Source organism: Megachile rotundata, chromosome 1 (assembly GCF_050947335.1).
Source record: "Megachile rotundata isolate GNS110a chromosome 1, iyMegRotu1, whole genome shotgun sequence".
Lineage (NCBI taxonomy): Eukaryota > Metazoa > Arthropoda > Insecta > Hymenoptera > Megachilidae > Megachile > Megachile rotundata.
In genome coordinates, this window is record NC_134983.1 from 3178689 (window position 1) to 3191387 (window position 12699).

Consider the following 12699-nt stretch of genomic DNA (forward strand, 5'->3'; position numbering starts at 1 on the left):
AAATTGCACAGAAGATTTCCATATCTAAAGATACCAGTTTCGAAATATTCTGTTTGCATTCGTCGACATTTAAGTTTCCAGCATTTAGCATTACACAGGCGACAAGTGTCAATTAATTTGACGTCTAAAAGGATTTATTACGATGTGATATTTATTATCGAATTCTGTGTAACACATCGAATCGTCGCTATAACATTATTTGATTAACGCGACTGTCCGGCAACCCCGGTTTCGTATCCATGTTAAGGCGTGGACGTAGAACGAGGGTTGAATGCAAGGAAATGAGCCTTGAAATATAGTTTGACGTAATAGATATTCCAACGGGTAGGAAGTTGGGCATTAAGCACGGTAAAAGTAATGAAGAATTACTTTGAAACGGGCGTGTCTGAAACTGGTTTCCAATCTGATCGAGAGTAATACCATGTCCGCGAGTTGCCGTTTTATGAATGAAAGTTCAAAGTGTCTACCGTTTGTAACTGTCTCCGTGTTTTGGTCACTGGAAAAATCGAACCGCTTTTCCGCCACAGCTACCAAACAAGGAATGGTAAAATTATTGTTCGAGACTGTGTTCTTTCACTCGAGTCGCAAATCAATAGGTTTTACAATTAGACGTTGATTAACGATACTAGGTTTCTAGCAGGGCCGTATCTGGCTAAACTTCGTTTTGGGATGAAACTTTGTTTATCATTTTTTGAATAATCAAATAATATTCGATAAATGTGGACAAATATAACGAAGTGTCGGAATCTGTTAGAAGGAGTCTCAGAGTCTAGTCCTCTAATCATTGTTCAGTTACTTAATTTAAGTATAAAAAAATATGAGTAAGTTTAGTTAAGCTAAATATTGAGTTGTACTAAAAATGTTTTCCACATGAATTTTTGAGTTTAAAGTTGGTCAAGGTAAAATTTAATAAAAGAAAATATAATTGTGGCAAAAAAAGTAGGTGGTCATGAGATGTTGGGGATCGACATTAACATAAACGATTGTCGTATGATTGTAACCGAGAATCGATAGGCGTTCACTATACTGTCAGTTATATTGCTATTATTGCTGGTGAAATTATAACGTTAATGTCATTAGTAAAGTACACACGGATCGTTCTAAAAATGATACAAGCTCGAAGTAGCGTTATTCACAATAAAAAGTTTGCAGGTATTATTTACTTTGAATTTAAGTCACATTATGAACAAACGCTCGAACTTTTTGAAATGAGAGTTAACCCTTAACGGTCACACTGGGGCATGAAATAACCCCAACCAACAGCTGTGAAATATGTTAAAACAACTTTTAAAGACTGTTTATAATTTTTTGCAAGTTAAAATAATGTGTAGCTTCGTCATAAGAAACATTCTTAGAGGCTGGGGTCGGAAACCTATCAGTGTGCCAGGTGTATTATTCTGGTAAAGTGCGACCGTTAAGGATTTTTAAACGGTACCTAGCGACGGTACCCTTCTCAAAAAATAGAATCATATGGTTGTCCAGCAATAGACTGGATGACGTTTTAAGGACAACAAATTTGAATTTCGACTGTACAAATATTTATAATGGGCACGATCCTAATGTTGCTTGAAATTCTACAAAACCTGCGATGTCGTTTTATGTTCAGTAAATACCTAATAAAATTATTTAAGTGTCTAAAAATTTTGTTACCTTTTTACAATTTTGTTATAAATGCTTATCTTCCATTCGAATTCGTGCCTTCGCTCGAACTACATATCGACGAGCCTCACAATCAGACATTGATTAACGATATTTTCACATGCTAAATATTTAATGGAACGTGAATTTTATTGCAATGAAATATATAACAACTTTGTTATAAATAGCTGGATACTTTTCTAAAATTTCACTTCTTTTTGATTTGCAAATCGATCGATGTTGTACAGTTAGACACTGATTAATGACATCTTCCAGTGCTAGATATTTAATCAAACGTGTATTCCTTTACAATAAAATATAGAACAACTTTATTATAAGTAGCAAAATATTTTTTTAAATTCTTTCTATTTCTCGAATAGCAAATCAAACATTCTTACAATCAGACATTGATTAACGATACTGTCATATGCTACATATTTGATTCAACGTTATACATTCCATCATATTTCATTACGATGAAATGTGTAACAACTTTGTTTTAAACAACAAATTATTTCTTTGAAGACGTGTTTTCACCCAAATTGTAGAGCAATAGATCTTAAATATTGATTAATAATATGTTTGGTTACTAAATATTGAATTAATGATCGGAAGTCGAACGTTCTTCGATGTGCTGTCGACGGCTGTAGAGTAACTTTAACCCATATCAGATCTCTGCCGAAGGGTTTACGAGCACGGACTATCTACAGTGCGTGTAGTCCAATCATTATTCTTCATCGGTATCAATGAAGAGTTTTTTACGACATTGAAATTGTCGATGTGCTTCTCGGTGTATTGATCCTCCACAGTTTAGGCTGTTATGACAAACAATATCTCAAGTTCCCTAATAAAATTAGTAAATATCATTTTTAGCGCGAAGTGAATCCTCTTCAAGTTCTAACGCCTCTGAAGAGTATCCCGGAGAGCGTGAATAATGATGTTTACGCAAGGTCATAACTCCCGCGTAGGGTACTCTTCGTACTTCGTCCCGGATCCAAATGTGCTCCTGTCCCTTCAAAATCCGCCGATGAAGTGAATGAGGGTACACATACCTGCGATAAGTGATCTCCAGCTGTGAGAGCCTTCTTTGAAGTGACTTGGCGATCCCTTCTCCCGAATCTGTCGTCAATTCGTCAGACAATGTTCAATCTTCAGCACGGCTTCATACGCTCCTTCCAAGGTCTTTAATTTGCGGTCCAAGGAGACGATTCGAGCCTTCCAGTGGGCAAGAAATTTTTCCAAAATATCCTTTCCTATTTGCTATACGATTTGTCTCGGGACTATACCTTTCTTGGATCGCAGCACGTGAACCATGATCAAGATGGCTCTGTCGATGTACTTCCTGAGCGATTTATCATCACGAATCTTGAATCATGAGACTTTGGCTCGGAAATGCTACGTTCTTGGAACTTCAATATAAAATATACTGAACCGGTAAGTTTGGTCAAGACGATAGATATTTCGTTAAGACGATGGGTAAATATTTCGTATTTGAACGATGAAGTGAACTCGTTTTATACGCTTTGTATGAATACTGACAAGGGTGAATTATCGCCGTCAAATGTAGGAATTGATGCAAAAGCCAATTGAACGCAATTGCGTTGCGTCAACAAAGCTATAAAGTTAGCCCATGAAGGTGTAAGCCTTACAATGTCAATGGACAGAGATCTAGCTTGTGTTTGATTCATTTTGACGTTAATCTCTTTAGCAAAGCAATTATAATAAGTCGAAATATATATATGGTTAACAACGTATTTTACTGTATCGTTTGCATATTACACTATTGTCACCAGTTTCCTGTTACGAGCCGGAGGAGCACAGCAATCGTGGCTGGGGGCTGTCTGTAGATTATGGTATTTGTTAGTCAAACTAATCCAGTGTTGTTAAATATGAACGCCCAAGAAATTGGACATGGAAACTAGCTAACTTATGGCTAACGCCGGGAACAGTTAGTTGTAAATAGTAGCTCTGGTAACAAGAGTTTAACGGTAAACCTTGAACGGCAAGGATATACCGACAGGTTGGTTCTTGAAAATTTATGAAATTTATGAAATTTGTAAATTCATAAATTTAAGAATGTAGAAACTTGGAGAATTGAATATTGAAGAATTTAAAAACTTTTTAATTTCGGAAATTGAAACTTGAAGATTTGTGTGTTCAAACATTTTAGAAATTTGTAAACTTAAGAATTTTTTGTAGTCACTAGTTTACATAAGTGGCAAAACCGCCTTTCTTTATGTCACTTTTCAAGATAGGCTTGAACATGCTTATCATGCTCAACACTGTATAACAATGGGAAGTAGATACCAAAGCATGATACCAAATTCATTCTCTACTCCTGTCAGCCAGACAAATACGTACAACTGCAGGAGGCTACTACATATTGCCATCATTTATATTACCGGTTAAGCCAATTTCCCGTTAAACGTCGAACAGACTTTCTCGTACCCTAGTCGTACTCTCCCACTATCGTAGCTTATAGAGATTCATAGAGATTATGAAATTTAGAAATTGTTCAAATCTACATATTTACAATATTTTTCATATTCATAAAGGGTATAGCCGGATAAGGTAGTCAAATGTGCCCTTGAGTCGAATTTGAGACCCAACTCGTCAGTCGGTAGCATATCCCAAAAAAACATCTCACACCAAGTTTCAACCCCCTATCTCATCCGTGGGGGTAGTAAAAAGGAAAAAACGAAATTCCGGTTTTTGGCCCTTTTTGCCTATTTAATTTCATTGTTGTAATCCATAAAGCAATTGTGTGAACGTAAATCCTCTTAAAATTACTTAGTGCATCTTTTATGGGAAAATGGCATAAAAATTCAAAGCAGAAGTTAGTTTTTCGCGCGAAAAAATCGGTTTTTGATTTTTTTAACTACGGCGCACCTCACCGAAAAATCTGAAAAAATTAGAGAATAATAGTTGTACTAATACCTAACTACCACATTAATATAAAAGTAGTGCTCCGACATCTTCACTAAAAAATCGCATTTTTTCGGATTTTTTTTCGGTTTTTGATTTTTCACGACTACAGTTTGCGATCAAAAAATCTGAAAAAATTCTGTAAGATGCGTTATCTGGATCTCAATGTTTTAGAATTTTTTCAGAATTTTTGTACGAAATTAAATAGGCAAAAAGGGCCAAAAACCGGAATTTCGTTTTTTCCCTTTTACTACTCCCACAGATGAGATAGGGGGTTGAAACTTGGTGGAAGATGTTTTTTTGGGATATGCTACCGACTGACGAGTTGGATCTCAAATTCGACTCAAGGGCACATTTGACCACCTTATCCGGCTATACCCTTTAAGAATTTACAAGTTTACCAAATTTATAAATTTAAGAATTTACAAGTTTACTAAATGTATAAATGTAAAATTTACAAGTTTTACAAATTTATAAATTTATAAAATTATAAAACTATAAAGTTGCAAAATTGCAAAGTTGCAAAGTTGCAAAGTGGCAAAATTACAAGGTTACAAAGTTGTGAAGTTTAAAAGCTACAAAAATACATGTTACAAATTCATTTTACAAATGTAGGAAATCAAAAGTTTACAAAGTTCGTAAATTTCACGTAGGTAAATTTGCAAATTATGGGATTGAAGAGTGTTTAAACATTGCTTGAATAAGCCATTTACTACATTGGCTAGTTGCAACAACTTCGTTCGTAACAGCGACCATGTGAATGAGTGTCTTACTGTTCGCACAACAGTGATGTCTGGATATATGACGGCGAATTTGTCTTGTATGACCGCGAGCTATCCTCATCGATTCTTGAAACTGCTGACTAGTGATACACTATCGAACTGCCAAAACAAGAGAAGTAATATTAGACAAGTAATATTAACAAGAGATATAATATTTTCAGATTTGTATTTATTGTTACAAGATATTATATCGTTTATTGAATTCATTACAATTTGTCCATAACCATGACACCATGAACTGAGGTGAAGGTTAATTTAATGATCTATAATACTATGACCTTTATTTAACTTTGAAATACAAAAAATACATAAAAACTGGATGGACAAAGTAAAGTAAGTGATAGGAAGATGACGAAGGAAATCAGCCATGTTGCAAATATTCGATGGTCTGCACATTCACCAGATCTTATACCATTAGAATTCTTTCTTTGAAATGCGATTAAATCAGTAGCTTATAACGACATTCCAACAACACCGGAAAACATGAAAGAACGCATTAGAATTCCTTGTGCTAATACCACTGAACAAGTTATAAGAAACGTCTGAAACTTGTTCATTAATCATTTAGAGATTTATACATATTGAGGCATTGTGATGTCCAAATATGCTGGACATCATTTTGAGCACATATTATAATAAAATTTCTGGCGTTGATCTATCTATCAATTATTTCACTTTCTTCATCAGCTATATAGTTTTTATGTATTTTTTTTTCAAGGTCACTTGAAGGTCATAGTGTTCTAAATCGTTGGATTCATCTTGACTTCAATTATCATATTATTATGATACAAATTTATTATCTTGAAAAAGACAATGACCTTGAAATTTCGGAGAAAATGACCTTGAGAAAAATTTTTTAACCACCGTAACATTTGCCCGCTTGAACAAAATAATGGTTTTCTCTGACGTTTTTTTTTATTGCAAAAAATAAGCAAGATATTCAACCCTGGATGGAACATCCTGTATGAAACGTTAAAACACGTTAACAAACCTTACTTGTTTCGTTTCATAGTATTATGTTATTCTTATTATTGAATGTTTTGAATGCCTAATACAGGTATTTCTACTTAGATAAGTAAGAGAATTTTTAATTATACGAGGAATAGATTTCTGTGGAAATTCAACCGTTATCTACATATGGGTGACGTGACAGACAGTATCTTAAAGACTTATTAAATGAGGTAAAAGTAAAGTAAAATGTAATAATAAAATTGTCATTTGAGAGCGTGCTATCACTCGAGTTGTACAAATGTCGGTGGTGTTGGACATTGATTAATGATGTGTTCCGATTATAAATATTTAATTAAACGTTAATTTATCATGGTGAAACACTTAAGGGTTTTATTAAAAACGATAAAATGGTCATTTACGTTCGTACTTTTGACTCAGGCCGTATATCGATCCATGTAAGACACTGATTAATGATACCTGTAGATTATAGATATTTAATTAAGCATAAATTTATCACCATATTTAAAGGTTTTATTGGAAACTGTAAAGCTGTCATTCGAGATCGTGTATTTCCGCGAGAGACACAAATTGAGGGACATTAGGTACTGATTAATGTTACTATACGGAAATATTTATAAATTTTATTGAAAACTATACGATGCAATATTTGCACTCTTTTTATGACATATCTTTCAATTTATTAACAATGTATCGAAGCTAATGTGTGTCACACCAATATCTATATCGTAGATTCTCTCACAAGGTTTTCTCGTAAGGATATTTTTCTTCAGGTATACTGTTGTAATTAGAACCACTTTTATTGTAAAAAATCAAATATTGTAACTCGACATTTCTTAAAGACATTTTGATTGTAGAAAGTATATTATTCAATTATTTATGCACTTTGTTATTACATAATGAAATCCAGTTATCGATAAGCAGAATCTTATTTTGGTTAAATAACAAGTGTTTATAAATGAAGAAATTCAATGGAAACACTCAAACCATTTCTCAAACTTCTAATTAAAAAACTGTATACAAAATTCAGAAAAGTAGATATTTGAACAGTTAGATGTTCAGTAATATAGAAATTTCAGTTTATCAAGTTTCCCTAATTATACTTTTCAATTGTCATGTTTTCAAATTATCCAAAGTTTACATTTTTTTAATTTTCTAAATGAAACTTGTAATGCTCACATTTTCAAATATAATGACTGGAAAATTTAGAAATTTAGTTCAGGTGAAAATTTCAGAAATTTAAAGATTTAGAAATGAAAAATCATGAAATTGATCTTGACCACCCATCAATCTCCACGGGTGCACTTCACTCGACGTACCCTTGCAAGCCAAGCTATCCATCACTGCACTAACTACACCACTTAGTAGTTCACAGTATAAATAAAATGAAAGCACAGCAGTAAATTACCTTGTCCCTTGACCTTGGTACTAATGACAGAAAAAAGAATTTATTTACTACGAAGCGAACACATTCAATTGACGCAGGAAAATTTGCAATGAAATACCGCTTATTCGCTATCACCAATAATTTGTCTACTTGAAGACAGTAGAAAAGTCCCTAATAATTAAACTGCTCCGTTATTTCCATCGTTTCTTGGTAGCTGGATAATCACATGACTAGTGCAACGTAATAAACGGGTCAGTGACACTGGTACAATTATGATTGATCGTAATGTAACGTTTCACACGATACGCATTCCTTCGTGCCTCGTAACAGTTAAATAAAAATAAGCAAGTTTCAGGCACGCCATCGTGTTATACCTAGAAACGGTGGCTGAAGAACTCTCACTTCTCCAGGCTGGCTTTTGTAGGACAAACATAATTGATCGAGTTGTGTAACAGGCAACTTCAAAATACCTCTGCAACACGAACATTTATTATGATAAGGAGCCGTGTCTTCTGTTTGAGCATAGTTACCATTTTACATCCATCGTTTACAGTTATACACAGTGTAGATTCGTTGAATAGTTTCACCCATTGCGGACTATCAATCAGCTGGTTTCAGGCAGAGTCTCTGATTAATTGCATGATAATGAGAAGTATGGAAAACATAACATGAGTTAATGAATATTTCTATGGTATCACGTTCGATTTATCATTCTGATAAACGAAAAATTTCAAGTAAATCTGTTGCAAAGATGTACGCAAATTTTTACGCATGCAACACAGTGTGACAAATGTTTCTAAACTAGTTATGTCTTGCATGAATAATGACTATAAAGAAACATATCAGTTTTGTCAACGATGTACATTTTTCTTTAACTTAGAACCATTTTGTCGATTTGAGATATTTATCGAATTCGAGAATCTATACAACTTATAGATACGTATGATAGTATTTGATGAAGTTTTCTTATAATCAGTGGATTGCGGATGTTTATGCATTTATGATATACTGGAGTCTCCAGAGTATAAATAATCTATGAAATTCACAGTCTATGGGTTATATAACTCATGTTTCCTCTGCTGACATTAATGTACCATAAATTGGAATAATAATTACTTCTCTCGACGATACTTAATTTAACTTACAATATTTTGAAAGTGATATATTTTTCATATTGAAGGAGTATTTATGATCGGTTTTCAATGCAAGGAGCGATTCCCATCATCATCGTTATTGCACATTAATTTCAGTTAGAAAATTGCTGTGATCAAGTGTTTTTTTATTGTAAGAGATACATGCATATCGTTTTACTATGAGAAAATATTTAACCTTCATTTTATATGTATCAATAAATTTTAAATTGCATGAGATGTAGGTATTTGAAGTTTCGGTATTGTTCGAAGCGTACAGAGTAAACGAAATATGTAATTTAAGAAATGTGGGTACACCATGGTATAGCCACCCTAGGTAACCTAAATTAAAAAATATCCAGGCTCTTCAATTTTTTAATTCCCAAATTTCTAACTTCTGAATTTCTGAATATTCAAATTTCCAAATTATTAACTTTTCTAATTTGGAAAGTCTTAAGTTCACTTCCTGAATGCAGGAAATGATTGATCCAAATTTAATTGAGAATTTTGTCAGAATAAGAACTTGAATTTCCTAACTAATTAATCTCTTAAATTAATTTCTGTTAATTAATGAAAAAAGTGTATCAATTGATTATTAAAGACAATTGTTGCAAATAGTTAGCAAATAATTTGTTTATTTACGAGTGAACTCTTATGCAATCTTCAAATGCCACGTTGAATATAAGAACCAACAATTTATTTAGGACGCAGAAATTACAAAATTAGAAATTGAATCCGGAAAGCAGTAGTATTACCCGCAACACTAAGCTAGCTGAATGTGAAGTGAATTTCTAATTTTAATGAATAGTACGTGTTACCTGTGACACCATGTCCTACAACACATGCGTTCCATATTTTTAGTGCATATTTGCATATTTTTTGTGTATACTTGCGCATTATATTTTACGTATACAATTTTACGTGTATGTATTTATATATAAATGACATAAATTTCTTGTCTATTTACTGAGCATAAATATTTCTAATCTAGCGTTTAACATAAAATTAGTAAGCACGTTAAAGTTAATAATTGTTGTAATGAGGAATTTAATATTGAAGTATGAAAGCATTAACTTAATACAGATTTGCGTTAATCGAATACTTGTTGCCGAGTGTATGATTATAGCTAATTAATTCTTAAATTGTCAGCCGCATTCATATGCAGCACGCGATTGTATATCCACGTTTGCACCGATAAGTGTTCAATTGAGTTACATAACTGACTTAATCGGTTATGGTTTGTTTAATCAATTAGTGTAAATTGTAGCTTAATTGTTATGATAATTACAACAGATTAACAGTCTCACCTCGCAAAACATGTACGCTGATTACGATGCGTGTAATCACTTTGAAATTCATTAATCACGAAATTATCTGCTTTAACGATACACGAGAAGATCAGGGACGTTAGTATGTTACTTGATCGTAATCCTAATAGTTTCAGTAAATTAGTATTTCAACACGGGTTGAAATTAATGCATTTCAAAGCAAATGTGTTAGGTAAAATGGAAAACGTGTGCATATATTCGCTTTTGATTTTAATCTCGGAAGACTTTGTTTTTAAATTTAAGCGCGTTGAACATACAAATCACTTGTACCTTGATATAAGGTACAGCATTAATGCAATGAGAGCTATTAAACATATGCAGTAAAAGAAAATATTACAATTTAAAAGATCAAGATCGTTGAAGTAGTTCAGAAATATCGTAATAAAACATCTTTACAATTTTTGAGAATTATTGAAGTTATACCGGATGATTAGATTATTAAAGACACCTGCATAAATTCATGATTTTACGTTAAAACAATGAATTGCTTAAGAAGATCGTAATTAGTCTGAGTTCCTATTATTTTTTAATAGAGTACTATTTTGCACAAATTATATATATATATAGGGTACTGTATACAGGTATTGACCTCTGTGCGATTGATCCTTTTCCTAAAAATGTAGAGAATATAACGTAATACCTAACACCACGAAATATAATTATATTGTGATAGTCCAAGTATTTGTGCGTTCAATACAGTTGTACTTTATTATGATGATTGTATTGTAAATATATAAATAAATCGGAACTATCATGGAGTTCCCAATTTTAATGAATCGATATAACTGACCTCACACTTTTATCGTGATAACCATTGATATTTACATATTTACAATTAATAAGAACTGTATTAACTCGTATAAATATTGCATATGTATAAAATATAGTGTAAAGATTGCAAAGAAAAGTCATTTCGCAAAAAAATGTCTACAGTTATCAAACACATAAAAACTCGTTCTTGAAGCCGTCAAGAAGTGTCACAGTGATCTTCCTACCTTATAATGATTGACCGAGAGAAGACAATAATTAATTTGAGGTTATGGCAGTACTTTTTCTGTAATTACTGTGCAATTTGTTATTGCTAAGTATTATTAATAAGTATTATTACAACTACATAATGTGCAATGATAAAATAAATTGGTAAGTTATGTAAGTAAGTAATTATTGCAAATTATACAGTTTATAAGTACAGATCGTTGTACTTATACTGTGAAAGATAATGTCACAGTGTTTTTTTTTAATGCGCAAGATTGCAAAAGAAAGAAAAAGAAGGATTACAAAAAGTAGGAAGAGCTGCAAAATTAAACGGACTTTTTACAACAAAATATATTCGCACCAATAAAGAAAAAAGTAGTAAAAAATGAAAAAATGAATCAAGAGAAGTACAACACACCTTTCATACAATTTGTGCAAACAGAATAACATTGGTTACAGTATACAACGGTAAAAATATTGTGACTATTTAAAAGTGCTATTGAATTATATCTTTTGAAGATTATTGAGGTTAAGTATTACTGTTTAACATTCTTCAAAAATCATAACGTTAAATACTTTGTTATATTCATTATAGGTATAATTTTTCATTAATTTACAGCCATAAATAAACGTTTGGAGCCTTTAATCCGCATTTTCATATCTGTCCTAAAACCTTCGGTCAGTTATTATAATACTGGAATATTACTAAGAATTAATGCAATTTTAAACAATTTTTTTTTGTATAATTACATAATGTTATTTTCAGATATTTATAATTCGATAAAACAGTTTTTGTTTATTGTATTCATTATTCTATTCTTGGCAGACAATTTTATCTAATACAAACATAGAGGATATTACTTATACAATAATTCAGTCAGCCAATAAATTTATTTTTATTTTTAATGCCTTTATTGAACACTCCAATTTTATCCATTCTGTCTAATAAAAACTAATTACAATATAATTATTCAGAAGACCGTAAGAACTCATAAATTCCGTAAAATATTATATAACCTTAAAAATGTAAAGAAACAAATAATTTGTACAACGTCGAAAGAAAACTGTGTCAAACGTTGTATCAACTACGTGATAATAAGAACTGTAAACGTAAAAAAGTTATGGTAGACCTTGATCATCGTCCAAGTAAAGTACACGAAATAAAATAGTAAAGTACACGTAATGAACGGCTGCTACTAGGTGTTTTCCTGGTAATTTCCAAGTACTTTCAACATTGAGATTTCAACGTAGCCTTTCTACTGCGAACAAAGAGCCGTTCAAATGCTTATTTCTGTTTTCACCCCCAATTTTTCATATACGCCACTTCATGTATTGTTCTCGAAGACGTCAATGGTGAATGAATTACACCTGAACGACTCTGGACAACAAAGAATTACACGGTGCATTTGCTTGCCTAGCTGAACGTACCTGGTAACCAATAGGGATTCCTTATTTTTACCTTTGAAACGTGTTAGCATGCGCCTACTAATAAGTGAACTTTGACGCATGCTACAGGCTCAACGCGAATCTTTCACTTCGATTTTATGGCACGATACACCATTCAC

General features: G+C 32.4%; 1 protein-coding gene across 3 annotated transcripts in view; it reads right to left on the minus strand.

Annotated features, from left to right (window-relative positions):
- Positions 1-12699, minus strand: part of LOC100880574 (uncharacterized) — a 473391-nt gene that overhangs the window by 448728 nt on the left and 11964 nt on the right. The gene's annotated exons all lie outside the window — the stretch shown is intronic.